Source organism: Triticum aestivum, chromosome 5D (assembly GCF_018294505.1).
Source record: "Triticum aestivum cultivar Chinese Spring chromosome 5D, IWGSC CS RefSeq v2.1, whole genome shotgun sequence".
NCBI lineage: Eukaryota > Viridiplantae > Streptophyta > Magnoliopsida > Poales > Poaceae > Triticum > Triticum aestivum.
This window is the reverse complement of record NC_057808.1, coordinates 240,195,488-240,215,834: the sequence shown is the minus strand read 5'-3', so window position 1 is coordinate 240,215,834 and position 20,347 is coordinate 240,195,488.

The following is a 20,347-nucleotide window of genomic DNA, read 5'->3' as shown; positions in this document are numbered from 1 at the left end:
AGGCAAATAAAACCGTTGTAGTCGAGGCTTTTCACGGGCTGCCAGGCCCCAAATTTGATCAAGAGGTGTTGCTATGGTTCGGGTTCGACCAAGCCCCCAAATGATGCTGTGGCATTACGCCGATCAAAAGGCATTGCTATGGTTCGGGTTCGACCAAGCCCCCAAGTGATTCTGTGGCTTTACGCCGATCAAGAGGCGTAGTCATGGTTCGGGTTCGACCATGCTCCCAAGTGATGCTGTGGCATTACGCCGATCAAGAGGCGTGGCTATGGTTCGGATACGACCAAGCCCCCAAGTGATTCTGTGGCTTTACGCCGATCAAGAGGCGTAGTCATGGTTCGGGTTCGACCATGCTCCCAAGTGATGCTGTGGCATTACGCCGATCAAGAGGTGTAGCTATGGTTCGGATACGACCAAGCCCCCAAATGATCTGATATCAAGCTTTAAGAAGCTAAATCAAGGGGTAAACCGGACGCCGCTTTGTAAGCTCCATGTAACCACACGTGATGTAAGAAAACAACAGATACCCCGCTTTAGCCGAGGTTCCGGTTTATTATATTGATCATAATATATACAATGTCATAATATGTACATAAGCAGAGCCTGTAGCTCAAGTATAGTAGGGCCGAAGATGAGCAATATTCCACGGCCGGTTGGTCTCCTCCTCCGATTTACGTGAGTCTTTGCGCTCTCGAACATCGATTAGGTAGTACGACCCATTGTGCAAATCCTTGCTGACCACAAAAGGCCCTTCCCAAGGGGGGGATAGCTTGTGCATATCCGTCTGATCCTGGATGAGTCGAAGCACCAAATCTCCTTCTTGAAAGGTTCTGGTTCTAACCCGGCGGCTATGATAACGACGCAGATCTTGCTGATAAATCGCCGAACGGGCTGCCGCCATGTCACGCTCCTCATCTAACAGGTCAAGAGCTTCCTGCCGTGCCTTCTCGTTATCCGCTTCAACATATGCCGCTACACGAGGCGAGTCATGACGGATGTCACTAGGAAGAACCGCTTCCGCTCCATAAACCATGAAGAACGGTGTGTAGCCTGTTGATCTGTTGGGTGTGGTATTGATGCTCCATAATACTGAAGGTAACTCCTCAACCCAACAACCCGGCGTCCGTTGCAAAGGAACCATAAGCCGGGGTTTGATGCCTCTCAAGATCTCTTGATTGGCCCTCTCCGCTTGACCATTGGACTGGGGGTGAGCCACTGATGACACGTCAAGCCGGATGTGCTCACGTTGACAGAACTCCTTCATGGCACCCTTTGACAGATTGGTACCATTGTCTGTTATAATGCTGTGTGGAAAGCCAAACCGGAAGATCACCTTTTTGATGAATTGAACTGCCGTGGCTGCATCACACTTACTAACTGGCTCTGCCTCCACCCATTTTGTGAACTTATCAACTGCCACCAAAAGGTGGGTCTTCTTGTCCTTGGACCTCTTGAAAGGCCCAACCATATCCAGCCCCCAAGTTGCAAACGGCCAGGTGATTGGAATCATCCTCAATTCTTGAGCTGGTACATGAACACGCCGTGAGAATTTTTGACAGCCATCACATCTTTTAACCAAGTCCTCGGCATCAGCATGAGCTGTCAACCAATAAAAACCGTGACGAAACGCCTTGGCCACCAAAGATTTTGAACCGGCGTGGTGCCCACAATCTCCTTCGTGGATCTCACGCAAAATTTCACGGCCTTCCTCAGGAGATACACAGCGTTGAAACACCCCTGTCACACTGCAATGATGTAACTCTCCATTGATAATAGTCATGGACTTGGACCGCCGGGTTATCTGTCTGGCCAAAGTTTCATCCTCTGGTAACTCGCCCCGGTTTATATACGCCAGATACGGAACCGTCCAATCCGGGATAATACGTAGAGCTGCCACCAACTGAGCCTCCGGATCAGGAACAGCCAAATCCTCTTCACCATGGAGCTTGACGGACGGATTATGCAAAACGTCCAGGAAAACATTAGGTGGAACCGGTTTACGTTGGGAACCCAGGCGGCTTAAAGCGTCTGCCGCTTCATTCTTCCGCCGGTCCACATGATCCACCTGATAACCTTTGAAGTGACCTGCAACAATATCCACCTCACGACGATATGCTGCCATCAGTGGGTCCTTGGAATCCCAAGTGCCAGACACTTGTTGAGCCACCAGATCCGAGTCACCGAAGCATTTAACTCGGCTGAGATTCATCTCCTTAGCCATCCGTAGACCATGGAGTAAGGCCTCATATTCAGCTGCATTATTAGTGCAAGGGAACATCAAACGGAGAACATAACAAAACTTATCACCTCGTGGGGAAGTTAACACGACTCCAGCCCCCGAGCCCTCCAATTGCCTGGACCCATCAAAATGAATAGTCCAATAAGTGTGATCCGGCTTCTCTTCTGGCGCTTGTAATTCTGTCCAATCATTGATGAAATCCACAAGTGCCTGAGATTTGATCGCCGTTCGGGGTATGTATTTCAACCCGTGAGGCCCGAGCTCGATAGCCCATTTAGCAATTCGACCAGTTGCCTCCTTATTCTGGATTATATCCCCCAAAGGAGCAGAGCTGACCACCGTGATGGGATGACCTTGGAAATACTGCTTAAGCTTCCGGCTTGCCATGAAAACCCCATACACCAATTTTTGCCAATGCGGGTACCTCTGCTTGGATTCAATGAGTACCTCACTAATATAGTAAACCGGCCGCTGAACCGGATATTCCTTTCCTGCCTCCTTGCGCTCCACCACAATAGCCACACTAACAGCCCGAGCGTTAGCTGCCACATATAGCAGCAACGGTTCTTTATCAACCGGAGCAGCGAGAATCGGCGGATTAGCTAGCTGCCGCTTTAAGTCCTCAAATGCTTCATTAGCGGCGTCACTCCAGACGAAGTTATCCGTTTTCTTCAGCATCTGATACAAAGGAATGGCCTTCTCACCAAGACGACTGACAAACCGGCTCAACGCGGCAATCCGGCCTGCCAGGCGTTGAACATCATTGATACACTTTGGTTTAGCCAGGGAGGTGATGGCCTTGATCTTTTCCGGATTAGCTTCAATGCCCCTGTTAGACACCAAAAAACCCAAGAGCTTGCCTGCAGGTACACCAAAGACGCACTTGGCCGGATTAAGCATCATTTTATAAACCCGCAGGTTATCAAAGGTTTCCTTCAAGTCATCAATCAATGTCTCCTTTTTCCTTGCTTTCACCACAATATCATCCACATAGGCGTGAACATTGCGGCCGATCTGTTTATGAAGACAATTCTGCACACACCGTTGATAAGTTGCCTGTGCACTCTTGAGCCCGAAGGGCATGGACACATAGCAGAAGGCTCCAAAGGGAGTTATGAAGGCCGTCTTCTCCTGGTCCTTAACTGCCATCTTGATCTGATGATAACCAGAATATGCATCCAAAAAACTTAACCGCTCACAACCCACCGTAGCATCAATAATCTGATCAATACGGGGGAGGGCAAAAGGATCTGCCGGACAAGCTTTGTTGAGATCTGTGTAGTCCACACACATACGCCAAGTGCCATTCTTCTTGAGGACCAGCACCGGATTAGCCAACCACTCAGGATGGAATACTTCAACGATAAATCCAGCCGCCAAGAGCCTGGCTACTTCTTCTCCAATAGCTTTGCGTCTTTCTTCATTGAACCGGCGGAGAAACTGCTTGACCGGTTTATACTTAGGATCAACATTGAGGGTGTGCTCAGCGAGTTCTCTCGGTACACCAGGCATGTCAGAAGGCTTCCATGCAAAGATGTCCCGATTCTCACGGATGAACTCGATGAGCGCGCTTTCCTATTTCGGATCCAAGTTAGCGCTGATGCTAAACTGCTTGGACGAATCGCCCGACACGAAGTCAACAAGTTTAGTCTCATCAGCCGATTTAAACTTCAGGGCCGGATCATGCTCCGTAGTTGGTTTCTTCAACGAAGTCATATCTGCCGGATCAACATTGTCTTTGTAAAACTTCAACTCCTCTGTTGCACAAACCGACTCAGCATAAGCCGCATCACCTTCCTCACACTCCAGAGCAATCTTGCGGCTTCCATGCACGGTTATAGTTCCCTTGTGACCCGGCATCTTGAGCTGTAGATAGACATAACAAGGCCGTGCCATAAACTTGGCATAAGCTGGCCGTCCAAATAGGGCATGATACGGGCTTCTGATTTTCACCACTTCAAAGGTCAAGGTTTCTGATCTCGAGTCATGCTCATCTCCAAAAGCCACCTCCAGGGCTATCTTACCAACAGGATATGCCGACTTACCAGGCACCACACCATGGAACACCGTATTGGATGGTTTAAGATTTTTATCTGTTAGCCCCATGCGACAGAAAGTTTCATAATAAAGGATATTGATACTACTCCCTCCATCCATGAGTACCTTAGTGAACTTATAACCTCCCACCTGAGGTGCCACCACCAGAGCCAGATGACCCGGATTGTCAACCCGGGGTGGATGATCGTCTCTACTCCACACAATGGGCTGCTCGGACCAGCGCAAATAACGGGGCACCGCCGGTTCAATGGCATTCACCATCCTTTTATGAAGCTTCTGATCGCGCTTGTCCAAGCTAGTGGTGGAGACATGATACTGTCCACTATTCAACTGCTTCGGGTTGCTCTGGTAACCCGACTGCTGCTGCTGCTGACTGCCCTGATGATTATAGCCTGGATTGCCATGGAATCCTGAACCGGAATTTCCTCCGCCTGAACTGCCTCCTGATCCATGATCATACCGGAAAGAGTCAGAATTTTTGAAATCTTGCATGATATAACAATCTTTCCACAGGTGTGTAGATGGTTCCTCCTTCGTCCCATGCTTTGGACAGGGCTGGTTCAACAGATACGACAATCGGTCCGGATTAGGATTCGGCATTCCATTCCGCTGGGGCGGTTTACCCTTACGCCGCTGGCCCTTGTTGTGTGTATTAGTGTTAGCCACAAAATCTAAACCGTTGTCCGCTTTACGCTTGCCGCGGTTTCCATGACCCGCCGGGTTGTGGTGCTGCCCCTTGGTGTTGCCTCTCTTCTTTCCCTTCCCTGTCTTGTCATCGTCAGACTCGGGATCCTTGGTACTAACAGAGTCGGCATACTTCACCAGTGCAGCCATAAGGGTTCCCATGTCATTACAATGACGTTTGAGCCGTCCCAACTTCAACTTCAAGGGCTGAAATCGGCAATTGCCTTCCAATGTTAAAACTGCGGTGTCAGCGTTGATGCGGTCTGATGAATGCAAAATCTCCGAAACCCGGCTTACGCAATGGGTTGTTGACACTCCTTCCTCCTGGACACAGGCAGCTAAGTCCACAATTGACATGGGCTGCTTGCATGTATCCTTGAAATTCTGAACAAACCGGGCTCTCAACTCAGCCCATGACCTGATAGAATTAGCCGGTAAACTCTTTAGCCAAGTGCGGGCCGTTCCTTCTAACATCATGGTGAAGTACTTCGCACATGCCGCATCATCCACGTCCAGCATCTCCATGGCCATCTCATAGCTTTCAACCCATGTTTCAGGGGATAAATCAGCGGTGTAATTCGGCACCTTGCGCGGGCCCTTGAAATCTTTGGGCAGGCGCACATTGCGCAACGCCGGGACAAGACATGGCACTCCCAAGGAACTAGAGGTAACTCCTGGTTCCACCGATGTGGTTGGACGAACCGGAGTGAGCTGACGGGCCTCGTGCTGCACTGCTAACTCGGCCTCTCTGCGTGCCCGAGCCCGGTTCACCACATCCTGAGCATCACCGGCACCACCCGCCGGGTTATGGCCACGGGGCGGATCACGGTTCCGCGCATTGCTTGACACTGCCGGTTCATCCATACGCCTGCTGTAACTCCGGCTTGGACGGGGAGTGGAATGAATCCGATCGCGACTATACGAATAAGCCTCCTGTTGAATCAGGGCTGTCTGAAGAAGCTCCTTAACCCGACGCGTCTCGACCGCTGCTGGAGAATCGCCTTCGATCGGGATGGCCGCCAGCCGTGAAGCGGCAGCGACAATGTTGTCCATTGGGTTAGAATAATGACCCGGTGGTGTGGGGACATGAGGTACCACAACGTTGTTCTGACGAGGCGGATCCACCAAACGTGGCTGAACTGGCGCCCCTGCTCCGGGTGCCTCTGCCCGGTTTACCACCGGCGGATTACTGGTTCCTGCCCCTGGGGTGTTAAAGAGATTTCTAGCATCGTAAACCGGCGGCAGGCGAGATCGGTGCCTCCTCTTCAGGACTTCGTTCGACGCACTCTGATCCAGCATAATCCGGTAAGCTTGTGCATCCAAAGCGGCCCGCTCCGCGGCTATCCTGGTATCCTCAGCTGCTAAGTCGGCTTTTGCCTGGGTGATCTGATCTTTCACTTTCGCAACTTCCGCATTGTGTGCATCCTGATCCGCCGGGTTAACCTCCGCCATCAGCGTTGCCAACACATCAAACAAATCAGATAGAACCTGAGCTGGCGGTCGCACAGGGCCTCCTGCCCCAGCCGCTGCCGCCGCTGCTGACCCGGAAATCATCGCCGCTGCGGTTGAAGAGTGGAGCGCTGGTTGCGTGCCGGCCATGAAGATCGCCACCCGGTTTGGCAGATCGAAGGGGTCCGGAATACTGTCGCCCTCGGAACAGCCCCCAATCCGGCCATCTTGTAACTGATATAACGACTCGGTCTCTCCAGTCGATGACTCGTCGCCGGAATAAACGACGGTCTCACCACCAGATTCCGATCTATCCTCAGATTCACCTCCATGGATAACTCCCACGAAGGCACGCTTCATGACAGGCTTGACCCGGGCAGATCTCGCACGCTGAGCCGTTTCGAACGAGGTCGGCGCAGATGTCCGGCTCAGGGCCCGGTTCACCGATCTTGCCAATGAAAACGTGTATGCCACCAAAGGGGACCCGGTACCCGTACTCGATTGAGCCGGCCTCGGGGCCCCAGCCTGCATCGTCGATGTAGAGCTTGCCGCGACGACTCTTGGTCATCCGGCCCACAGCGTAACCCTTGAGTCCTTCGAAGCTGCCCTCCAAGAACTTGAAACCATCGTGCGATAGCCCCACGCTGGGCGCCACCTGTCGTGGTTTTTTCACGGCAGATGTCCTGGCGAAAGGACTTAGTCGTGGAGCCATCGCTACGGGTTAGCTTAAAGGGGTTAAAGCGGACAAGGGACGCAAGAGAGTTTTATACTAGTTCGGCCCCTTACGATGAAGGTAAAAGCCTACGTCTAGTTGTGATGGAATTGATGGGGTCTCGATGACCAGGGAGCGAATACACTTTGCCTGAGTCTCGAGTTGTTGTTTTTGAACCGCCGTCGGGCCGTCCCCTTATATACATGGGTTGACGCCCGTCGGTTTACAGACTCCGAGGCCGGCTCATAATTGTGTCCGGCTCGGTCTCTGCTACGCATATCTTACAATACAAGTTTACATCTCAATGCCGGTTTGTGTCTACATGCCTTAAACCGGCTTTGGGCCCTGGGCCTTCATGAAGCGTCACCGTCTTTCTTCATGGGCTTCAGATACAGATGAACTAGTTATGAAGTTAACCCGGCCTCTCCTGGCCGGTTTACGCCCAGTGGTAATATCCCCAACACTATGGTTAGAATTTATTCTTAATACTTTTCTCGTAGTTGTGGATGCTTGCGGGAGGGTTAATCATAAGTAGGAGGTTTGTTCAAGTAAGAACAACACCTAAGCACCAGTCCACCAACATACCAAATTATCAAAGTAGCGAACACAAATCAAACCAACATGATCAAAGTGACTAGATGAAATTCCCGTGTGCCCTCAAGAACGCTTTGCTTATCATAAGAGACTGTTTTAGCCCGTCCATTACCTCAAAAGGATTGGGCTACCTTGCTGCACTTTTGTTAGTACTATCGTTACTTGCTCGTTACAAATTATCTTGCTATCAAACTACTCTGCTACTTACAATTTCAGCACTTGCAGACATTACCTTCTGAAAACCACTTGTCATTTCCTTCTGCTCCTCGTTGGGTTCGACACTCTTACTTATCGAAAAGAGCTACAATTGATCCCCTATACTTGTGGGTCATCAAGGCTACTTTCTGGCGCCATTGTGGGTCATCAAGGAGATGAAGTTATGAAAAAGGTTTTCCCTTTATCTCTGAAGGGGAAATCATTGGCATGGTATAGGCTATGCGATGATATTGGATCTTGGAATTGGAATCGATTGAAATTGGAATTTCACCAAAAAAATTATCCTATGCATCTAGTTCATCGTGATCGGAATTATATATACTTTTGGCCTCGTGAAGGAGAAAGTATCGCTCTAGCTTGGGGAAGGCTTAAGTCAATTTTATATTCATGCCCCAACCATGAGCTCTCAAGAGAAATTATTATCCAGAACTTTTATGCTCGGCTTTCTCGTAATGATCAAACCATGCTTGATACTTCTTGTGCTGGTTCTTTTATGAAGAAGACTATTGAATTCCGGTGGGGTCTTTTGGAAAGAATTAAATGCAACTCTGAAGATTGGGAACTCGACGAAGGTAAAGAGTCAGGTATTAAGCTTAAGTATGATTGTGTTAAATCTTTTATGGATACTGATGCTTTTCAAAAGTTTAGCACTAAATATGGACTTGACTCTGAGATAGTAGCCTCCTTTTGTGAATCATTTGCTACTCATGTTGAACTCCCTAAAGAGAAGTGGTTTAAATATGACCCACCTATTAAAGAAGAAACTAAAGAACCGGTAACAGTTAAAGAAGAAACTATACTTTATAATGTTGATCCAGTTGTTCCTTCTGCTTATATTCAGAAACCAACATACTAAAGTTTCAACCGTGGTTAACAAAAGCTATATTAGAACACCTAAACCTGGTGAACAAATTAAAATAGAACCTAGTATTTCTATGGTTAAAGATCACTTAGAAGAAGATATACATGGGCATGTTATTTACTTCTATGAAGAAGCTGCTAGAATTGCCAAACCTGATAAAAAGGACAAACATAGACCTGTTGTTGGCATGCCTGTTATCTCAGTTAAAATAGGAGATCACCGTTATCATGGTTTATGTGACATGGGTACTAGTGTGAGTGCTATTCCTTACACCTTATATCAAGAAATTATGAATGACGTAGCACCCGCAGAAATAGAAGACATAGATGTTACTATTAAACTTGCTAATAGAGACACTATTTCACCAATTGGGATTGTTAGAGATGTTGAAGTCTTGTGTGGGAAAATAAAATACCCTACTGATTTTCTTGTTCTTGGTTCCCCACAAGATGACTTCTGTCCCATTATCTTTGGTAGACCTTTCTTGAACACCGTTAATGCTAGAATAGATTGTAAGAAACAAACTGTCGGTGTTAGTTTTGGTGATGAGTCTCATGAGTTTAATTTTTCCAAGTTTAGTAGAAATCTTCATGAAAAATAATTGCCTAGTAAAGATGAATTAATTGGTCTTGTTTCTATTGTTGTGCCACCTATTGATCCTTTAGAACAATATTTGCTAGACCATGAAAATGATTTACATATGCATGAAAGAAATGAAATAGATAAGATTTTGTTTGAACAACGTCCTCTGCTTAAACACAATTTGCCTATTGAAACTCCAGGAGGTCCTCCTCCACCTAAAGGTGATCCTGTGTTTCAATTAAAACAATTGCCAGACACTTTGAAATATGCTTATCTTGATGAAAAGAAGATATATCCTATTATTATTAGTGCTAACCTTTCAGAACATGAAGAAGAAAGATTATTGAAAGTTCCAAGGAAGCACCAAGCTGCTATTGGATATACTCTTGATGATTTAAAGGGCATCAGTCCCACTCTATGTCAGCACAAAATTAATATGGAACCTGATGCTAAACCCGTTGTTGATCACCAACGTCGGTTAAATCCGAAGATGAAAGAGGTGGTAAGAACAGAAATATTAAAACTTCTGGAAGCAGGTATAATCTATCCTATAGCTGATAGTAGATGGGTAAGCCCTGTTCATTGTGTCCCTAAGAAAGGAGGTATAACTGTTATCCTAATGATAAGAATGAACTTATTCCACAAAGAATTGTTACAGGCTATAGAATGGTAATTGATTTTAGAAAATTAAAGAAAGCAACTAGAAAAGATCATTACCCTTTGCCTTTTATTGATCAAATGCTTGAAAGATTGTCTAAGCACACACATTTTTGCTTCCTTGATGGATATTCTAGTTTTTGACATATACCTGTTTCTCAACCTGATCAAGAAAAGATCACTTTTACTTGTCCCGTTGGAACCTATGCTTAAAGACGTCTGCCTTTTGGTTTATGTAATGCACCTGCTACCTTTCAAAGATGTATGACTGCTATATTCTTTGACTTTCGTGAAAACATTGTTGAGGTTTTCATGGACGATTTCTCTGTTTATGGGAAGTCTTTTGATGATTGTTTAAGCAATCTTGATCGAGTTTTGCAGGGATGTGAACAAACGAATCTTGTCTTGAATTGGGAGAAGTGTCACTTTATGGTTAATGAAGGTATTATCTTGGGTCATAAAATTTCTGAAAGAGGTATTGAAGTGGACAAAGCTAAGGTTGATGCAATTGAGGAAATGCCATGTCCTAAAGATATAAAAGGTATTCGTAGTTACTTAGGTCATGCTGGTTTCTATAGGAGATTTATCAAAGGCTTTTCTAAAATTTCTAGGCCTCTTACTAGTCTTTTGCAAAAGGATTCCTTTTGTTTTTTATGATGATTGTTTGGAAGCCTTTGAAACACTCAAGAAAGCCTTAATTTCTGCACCTATTGTTCAACCACATGACTGGAACTTGCCTTTTGAAATTATGTGTGATGCTAGTGATTATGCTGTTGGTGTTGTTCTAGGACAAAGAGTTGATAAGAAATTGAATGTTATTCATTATGCTAGTAAAACTCTAGACAGTGCTCAACGAAATTATGCTACTACTGAAAAAGAATTCTTAGCAGTGGTGTTTGCTTGTGATAAATTTAGACCTTATATTGTTGATTCCAAAGTAATTGTTCACACAGACCATGCTGCTATTAAATATCTAATGGAAAAGAAAGATGCTAAACCTAGACTTATTCGCTGGGTTCTCTTGTTACAAGAATTTTATTTACATATCATTGATAGAAAAGGAGCTGAGAACCCCGTAGCTGATAATTTGTCTAGGCTTGAAAATGTGCCTGATGACCCACTACCTATTGATGATAGTTTTCCTGATGAGCAGTTAGCTGCAATAAATGTTTCTCGTAGTACTCCTTGGTATGCTGATTATGCTAATTACATTGTTGCTAAATATTTACCACCTAGCTTTACATACCAACAAAAGAAAAAAATTCTTCTATGATTTAAGACATTACTTTTGGGATGACCCACATCTTTATAAAGAAGGAGTAGATGGAATTATTAGACATTGTGTACCTGAGCATGAACAGGGACAAATCTTATAGAAATGTCACTCTGAAGCTTATGGAGGGCATCATGCTGGAGATAGAACTGCTCATAAGGTATTGCAGTTTAGATTTTATTGGCCTACTCTCTTCAAGGATGCCCGTAAGTTCGTCTCATCTTGTGATGAATGTCAAAGAATAGGTAATGTCAGTAAGCGTCAAGAAACGCCTATGAATTATTCACTTGTTGTTGAACCATTTGATGCTTGGGGATTTGATTACATGGGACTTTTTCCTTCCTCTAATGGGTATACACATATTTTGGTAGCTGTTGATTATGTTACTAAATGGGTAGAAGCTATTCCAACCAGTAGTGCTGATCACAACACCTCTATTAAAATGCTTAAGGAAGTTATTTCCCAAGGTTCGGAGTCCCTAGATATTTAATGACTGATGGTGGTTCACACTTTATTCATGGTGCTTTCCATAAAATGCTTGCCAAGTATGATGTTAACCATATAATTGCATCACCTTATCATCCTCAGTCTAGTGGTCAAGTTGAACTTAGCAATAGAGAAATGAAATTAATTTTGCAAAAGACTGTCAATAGGTCCAGGAGAATTGGTCTAAGAAATTAGATGATGCACTTTGGTCTTATAGAACAGCATATAAAAATCCTATGGGCATGTCTCCTTATAAAATGGTTTATGGAAAAGCTTGTCATTTGCCTCTTGAGTTAGAACATAAAGCATATTGGGCAGTCAAAGAACTCAACTATGATTTCAAACTTGCCGGTGAAAAGAGGTTATTTGATATTAGCTCATTAGATGAATGGAGAACCCAAGCTTATCAAAATGCAAAATTATTCAAAGAAAAAGTTAAAAGATGGCATGACGAAAGAATCCAAAAGCGTGAGTTTAAAGTTGGAGAATATGTTCTTTTGTACAACCCTCGTTTTAGATTCTTTGCGGGAAAACTCCTCTCAAAATGGGAAGGCCCCTATGTTATCGAGGAGGTTTATCGGTCTGGAGCCATCAAAATAAATAATTCTGAAGGTACTAACCCGAAGGTTGTCAATGGGCAACGAATAAAACATTATATCTCAGGTACGCCCATTAATGTTGAAAGTAATATTATCCAAACTTTGACACCGGAAGAACACATAAAAGAGTCCTTCTGGAACACCCCATAATCGTGAAAATAAGGAGGTACGTGATGCGGTAAGTAAACGGACTCCAAAAAGTCCGCAAAAATATTTTTTATCAGTTTTGGAATATTTAAAAATTTAGGAAATAAAGAAACTTCCAGGAAGCGTCCCCTGGTGGGCACAAGACATCAGGTGGGTTGTGCCCACCTGGGACACCTTCCGGATTCCGTTTTTCTACAGCTTGCTTGTCCTCCAAGATAAAAAAATCTATATATACTTCCCGAACCTGTTGATCACCGTATCACAGAGAAATCCTCTGTTCTCTTTTCTTGCTATTTCCGGTCAGATTTATCAAGACAGGCATCATGTCTTCCTGCACCTCCAACAACATGGAAGAAGATGCTTGGTTGATGAAGATCGAGATGAAGAGGGAGGAGCCTACGGACGCCGTCAAGGGAGACAAGGGCAAGGAAGCTACCGTAGATCCATCCCCGGTGGCAGCACCAGCACTGCTGGCCGAGGAAGAGGAAGAAGATATCCTTAAGCCCTATCTTACTCACCTTACTCCTGCTGAGATTGAAGCTTTTCGCGTCATTGAAATAGTTCACATACAAAATAAGTATCTCACTCGCGAAAATATTCTGCATCAAGAGCATATCATCCATCTCCGGAGCGTCATCCGTCGATTGGAGAATTTCTTGATCCTTAAGGACAGGATCGCTTCATCACTACCACCATCTTCTTCACCACCAAAGGAGAATTGAGTTTCGGGTATGGGCACTCCCCTTGGCTTCCGCCAAGCTTGGGGGAGGTGCCCCGATATCGTATCATCCAACTATCTTTTTGCTTTTACTTATTTTAGTTTGATCTTTTGCGTTGGATGAATAAAAGTTTAGTTTGATCCTTTCTTCTTTGAGAGTTTGCTTAGTGATCTATCCTTGTAATCATGTGCAAGTTATATAATAAAGCTAGTTTGAGTTTTTGCTTTCTTTACTTTCATGTTGCAAATAAAAGAAAAGAAATAAGAAATAAATAAAAGAAAGGAAATAAATCAAGAAGATCATATACTAATCCTATGGTAGGTGATGGCACTACATAAGGAAAAGTATAAGTAGAAAATTTTATTAGAGATTGACAAACATAGCATTAGTCAATGATGCAACTTATGAAAGAATTAATAAGGGAAGAGAATATTCACATATAAATATACTATCCTAGAAATCTATTGTGATTGTGAGCCCTCATCAAAATATTACATGCCAAAATTGTTGACGTTGGACAAGGAAGACAACTTAATGGTTTATGTTTGTTTATATTCACATAGAAGTCATATTGTCATAGCTCCTGTAACATGTGATGCTTGCCCGCTATCTTTGCTAGCCAAAAATTCCGCAGTATGTAGAGATACTACTTGTGCATCCAAAAACCCTTAAACCCAAATCTTAATTTCAAGTGTCCACCATACCTACCTAGGGATTGAGCAAGATCCCTCAAGTAAGTTGTCATCGGTGCAAAAAGGCAATAAAAATTGCTTCTAAAAGTGTGAGATCATTTAGTGTAAGAGAAAATTGAGCGTTGCACGAACTTGTGATGGTGAAGAATAAAAGCGACAGACTGCATAATAAAGGTCGCTATCACAAGGGGCAATGCAACATGATGTTCTTTTGCACTAAAGGGTTGAGCATACAAACAAATAAGCGCATGGCAACCTCTGCTTCCCTCTGCGAAGGGCCTATCTTTTAGTTTTATGTATTTACTTTTATGCAAAGAGTCAAAGTTTTCCTTCTATTCCATTTTATTTTTCTCCTTTGGCAAGCATCATGTGGTGAGGAAAGATCTAGCACATATGTCCAGTTGAATATAGATAGCATGAGTTATTATTGTTGACATCACCCTTGAGGTGAATACATTGGGAGGCGAAACTATAAGCCCCTATCTTTCTATGTGTCCGGTTGAAATGTTTTGCTCATGTGTACGCGGTGAGTGTTAGCAATCATAGAAGACTATATGATGGTTGAGTATGTGGACTTGCCTAAAGGCTCCGACACATTTGCCCTCCGGTGGAGCGATTCCGCCGGGGGAACATCCCTCCTGGAGGGGGAAATCATCGTCACCATCATCACCAACAACTCTCCCATCTTGGGGAGGGCAATCTCCATCAAAATCTTCAACAACACCATCTCATCTCAAACCCTAGTTCATCTCTTGTGTTCAATCTTGTTACCGGAACTATAGATTGGTGCTTGTGGGTGACAAGTAGTGTTGATTACATCTTGTAGTTGATTACTATATGGTTTATTTGGTGGAAGATTATATGTTCAGATCCAATATGCTATTTAATACTCCTCTGATCATGAGCATGATTATCATTTGTGATTAGTTACTTTTGTTCTTGAGGTCACGGGAGAAATCATGTTGCAAGTAATCATGTGAACTTGATTTGTGTTCGATATTTTGATAGTATGTATGTTGTGATTCCCTTAGTGGTGTCATGTGAACGTCGACTACATGAAACTTAACCATATTTGGGCCTAAGGGAATGCATTGTGGAGTAGCAATTAGACGCTGGGTTCAAGAGTGACAGAAGCTTAAACCCCAGTTTATGCGCTATTCCGTAAGGGACCGATTGGATCCAAAAGTTTAATGCTATGGTTAGAATTTATTCTTAATACTTTTCTCATAGTTGCTTGCGGGAGGTTTAATCATAAGTAGGAGGTTTGTTCAAGTAAGAATAACACCTAAGCACCGGTCCACCCACATATCAAATTATCAAAGTAGCGAACACAAATCGAACCAACATGATGCAAGTGACTAGATGAAATTCCCGTGTACCCTCAAGAACGCTTTGCTTATCATAAGAGACCGTTTTGGCCTGTCCTTTACCTCAAAAGGATTGGGATACCTTGCTGCACTTTTGTTACTACTATCGTTACTTACTCGTTACAAATTATCTTGCTATCAAACTACTCTGCTACTTACAATTTCAGCACTTGCAGACATTACCTTGCTGAAAACCACTTGTCATTTCCTTCTGCTCCTCGTTGGGTTCGACACTCTTACTTATCGAAAAGAGCTACAATTGATCCCCTATACTTGTGGGTCATCTGTGTTCCAGGTGGCGTGAGTTGTGAAACTATTCCGCATTGTTTTAAATGAAGGCCAAACTCGTAACTCAAATATTCGCCTCCGCGATCAGATCGTAGAAACTTTATTTTCTTATTACGACGATTCTCCACTTCACTCTGAAATTCGTTGAACTTTTCAAATGTTTCAGACTTGTGTTTCATTAAGTAGATATACCCATATCTACTCAAATCATTTGTGAAGGTCAGAAAATAACGGTACCCGCCGCGAGCTTCAACACTCATCGGACCACATACATCGGTATGTATTATTTCCAATAAGTCATTAGCTCACTCCATTGTTCCGGAGAACAGAGTTCTACTCATCTTGCCCATGAGGCATGGTTCGCAAGTATCAAATGATTCACAATCAATTGATTCCAAAAGCCCATCTGCATGGAGTTTCTTCATGCGCTTTACACCAATATGACCTAAACGGGAGTGCCACAAATATGTTGCACTATCATTATCAACTTTGCATCTTTTGGCATCAATATTATGAATATGTGTATCACCACAATCGAGATTCAACAAAAATAGACCACTCTCAAGGGTGCATGACCATAAAAGATATTACTCATATATATAGAACAACCATTATTGTCTGATTTAAATGAATAACCGTCTCGCACTAAACAAGATCCAGATATAATGTTCATGCTCAACGCTGGCACCAAATAACAATTATTCAGGTCTAAAACTAATCCTGAAGGTAGATGTAGAGGTAGCATGCTGACGGCGATCACATCGACCTTGGAACCATTCCCGACGCGCATCGTCACCTCGTCCTTAGCCAATCTTTGTTTAATCCGTAGCCCCTGTTTCGAGCTACAAATATGAGCAACCGAACCAGTATCAAATACTCAGGCGCTACTACGAACATTAGTAAGGTGCACATCAATATCATGTATATCAAATATACCTTTGTTCACTTTGCCATCCTTCTTATCCGCCAAATACTTGGGGCAGTTCCGCTTCCATTGACCAGTCCATTTGCAGTAGAAGCACTCAGTTTCAGGCTTGGGTCCAACTTTGGGCTTCTTCCCGGGAGTGGAAAATTTCTTGCCATTCTTCTTAAGTTCCCCTTCTTTCCATTGCCCTTTTTCTTGAAACTAGTGGTCTCGTTAACCATCAACACTTGATGCTCCTTCTTGATTTCTACCTCCGCAGCTTTGAGCATTGCGAAGAGCCTGGGAATTGTCTTATCCATCCCTTGCATATTATAGTTCATCACGAAGCCTTTGTAGCTTGGTGGCAGTGATTGAAGAACTCTGTCGATAACACTATCATCTGGAAAATTAAGTCCCAGCTGAGTTAAGTGATTATGATACCCAGACATTTTGAGTATGTGTTCACTAACAAAACTATTCTCCTCCATCTTGCAGCTATAGAACTTGTTGGAGACTTCATATCTCTCAACTCGGGCATTTGCTTGAAATATTAACTTCAATTCCTGGAACATCTCATATGGTCCATGATGTTCAAAACGTCTTTGAAGTCTCGATTCTAAGCCGTAAAGCATGGCACACTGAACTATCGAGTAGTCATCAGGTCAAGCTTGCCAGACGTTCATAACATCAGCATCTGCTCCTGCAGCAAGCCTTTCACCTAGCGGTGCATCAAGGACATAATTCTTCTGTGCAGCAATGAGGATAATCCTCAAGTTATGGACCCAGTGCGTGTAGTTTCTACCATCATCTTTCAACTTAGCTTTCTCTAGGAACACATTAAAATTCAAGGGAACGGTAGCACGTGTCGTTGATCTACAACATAGTATTCAAAAACTATCAGGACTAAGTTCATGATAAATTAAGTTCAATTAATCAAATTACTTAAGAACACCCACTTAGATTGACATCCCTCAAGTCATCTAAATGATACGTGATCCAAATCAACTAAACCATGTCCGATCATCACGTGAGATGGAGTAGTCATCAAAGGTGAACATCTCTATGTTTATCATATCTACCATATGATTCACGTTCGACCTTTCGGTCTCCAGTGTTCTGAGGCTATGTCTGTACATGCCAGGCTCGTCAAGTTTAACCCAAGTATTCCGCATGTGCAAAACTGTCTTGCACCCTTTGTATGTGAACATAGAGTCTATCACACCCGATCATCACGTGGTGTCTCAACACTTATACCTTGAAATTTTAGTTAAGGGATCATCTTATAATGCTGCCGCCGTACTAAGCAAAATAAGATGCATAAAAGACAAACATCACATGCAATCAAAATATGTGACATGATATGGCCATCATCATCTTGTGCTTTTGATCCCCATCTCCAAAGCATCGTCATGATCTCCATCGTCACCGGCTCGACACCTTGATCTCCATCGTAGCGTCGTGGTCGTCTCGCCAACTATTGCTTCTACAACTATCGCTAACGCATAGTGATAAACTAAAGCAATTACATGGTGTTTGCATTTCATACAATAAAGAGACAACCATAAGGTTCCTGCCGGTTGCCGATAACTTTTACAAAACATGATCATCTCATACAACAACGTATATCACATTATGTCTTGATCATATCACATGACAACATGCCCTGCAAAAACAAGTTAGATGCCCTCTACTTTGTTGTTGCATGTTTTACGTGGCTGCTACGGGCTTCTACCAAGAACCGTTCTTACCTACGCATCAAAACCACAACGGTGATTTATCAAGTTTGTTGTTTTAACCTTCAACAAGGACCGGCCGCGGTCAAATTCGATTCAACTAAAGTAGGAGAAACAGACAACCGCCAGCCACCTTTATGCAAAACTAGTTGCATGTCTGTCGGTGGAACTGGTCTCATGAACGTGGTCATGTAAGATTGGTCCTGGCCGCTTCATCCAACAATACCGCCGAATCAAAATAAGACATTGGTGGTAAGAAGTATGACGATCACCGCCCACAACTCTTTGTGTTCTCCTCGTGGATATCATCTACGCATAGACCTGGCTCGGATGCCACCGTTGGGAAGCGTAGCATGCAATTTCAAAAAAAATCCTACGCTCATGCAAGGAGATGCATAGCAACGAGGGAGAGAGTGTGTCTACGTACCCTCATAGACCAAAAGCGGAAGCGTTTGACAATGCGGTTGATGTAGTCGAACTTCTTCTAGCTCCGACCGATTAGGCACCGAACGTACGCCACCTCCGAGTTCTGCACATGTTTAGCGCGATGACGTCCCTCGCCTTCTTGATCTAGCAAGGTGTCGAGGAAGTAGATGAGTTCCGCCAACACGACGGCGTGGTGACGGTGATGGTGAAGTGATCCGCGCAGGGCTTCGCCTAAGCACCGCGAGAATATGAACGGGGGTGTAAACTGTGGTGGGGGGCGCCGCACACGGCTAACAATTGATGTTGTGTGTTCTAGGGGTGCCCCCACATATATATAGGTGGGAGGGGGAGGGGAGTAGCAAGGGTGCGCCCCAAGTAGGAGGAATCCTACTTGGGGTCCTCCCCAATTCGGCCTCCCCCTTCCTTTTTTGCCAGAGGGGGAAAAGGGAAGAAGAAGGAGGGAAGGAAAGGGGGCCCTACTCCCCTCTTTCCCTTCTCCCACTCGGCCTCCTTCCTTGGGGGGGGGGAAGCCACCCCTTGTGGCCCATATCTTTCCCCCGGGGGTTCCGGTAACCCCACCCCCACCGGTACTCCGATAACAACCCTATACTATCCGGAACACTTCCGGTGTCCGAATACTATCATCCTATATATCAATCTTTACCTCTCAACCATTTTGGGACTCCTCATCATGTCCGTGATCTCATCCGAGACTCCAAACAACATTCGGTCACCAAATCACATAACTCATATAATAATAAATCGTCATCGAACGTTAAGCGTGCGGACCCTATGGGTTCGAGAACTATGTAGACATGACGGAGACACCTCTCCGGTCAATAACCAATAGCGAAACCTAGATGCTCATATTGGCTCCTACATATTCTATGAAGATCTTTATCAGTCGAACTGTTATGACAACATACGTTATTCCCTTTGTCATTGGTATGTTACTTGCCTGAGATTCGATTGTTGTTATCCACATACCTAGTTCAATCTCGTTACCGGCAAGTCTCTTTACTCGTTTTGTAATACATCATCTTCTAGTTAACTCATTAGTCATTTTGCTTGCAAGGCTTCTTATGATGTGCATTACCGAGAGGGCCCAGAGATACCTCTCCGATACTCGGAGTGACAAATCCTAATCTCGATCTATGCCAACCCAACAAACACCTTCGGAGATACCTGTAGAGCATCTTTATAATCACCTAGTTACGTTGTGACGTTTGATAGCACACAAGGTATTCCTCCGGTATCCGGGAATTGCATAATCTTATAGTCGAAGGAATATGTATTTGACATGAAGAAAGTAATAGCAATAAAACTGAACGATCAATATGCTAAGCTAACGGATGGGTCATGTCCATTACATCATTCTCCTAATGATGTGATCCCGTTATCAAATGACAACTCATGTCCATGGTTAGGAAACCTTAACCATCTTTGATCAACGAGCTCGTCAAGTAGAGGCTTACTAGGGACATAGTGTTTGTCTATGTATTCACACATGTATTTGGGTTTTCGATCAATACAGCTCTAGCTTGAATAATAAACATTTATCATGAATAAGGAAATATAAAATAACAACTTTATTATTGCCTCTAGGGCATATTTCCTTCAGTATGAAGATACCGACGATCGAATCTCGGGCAAGTAACAT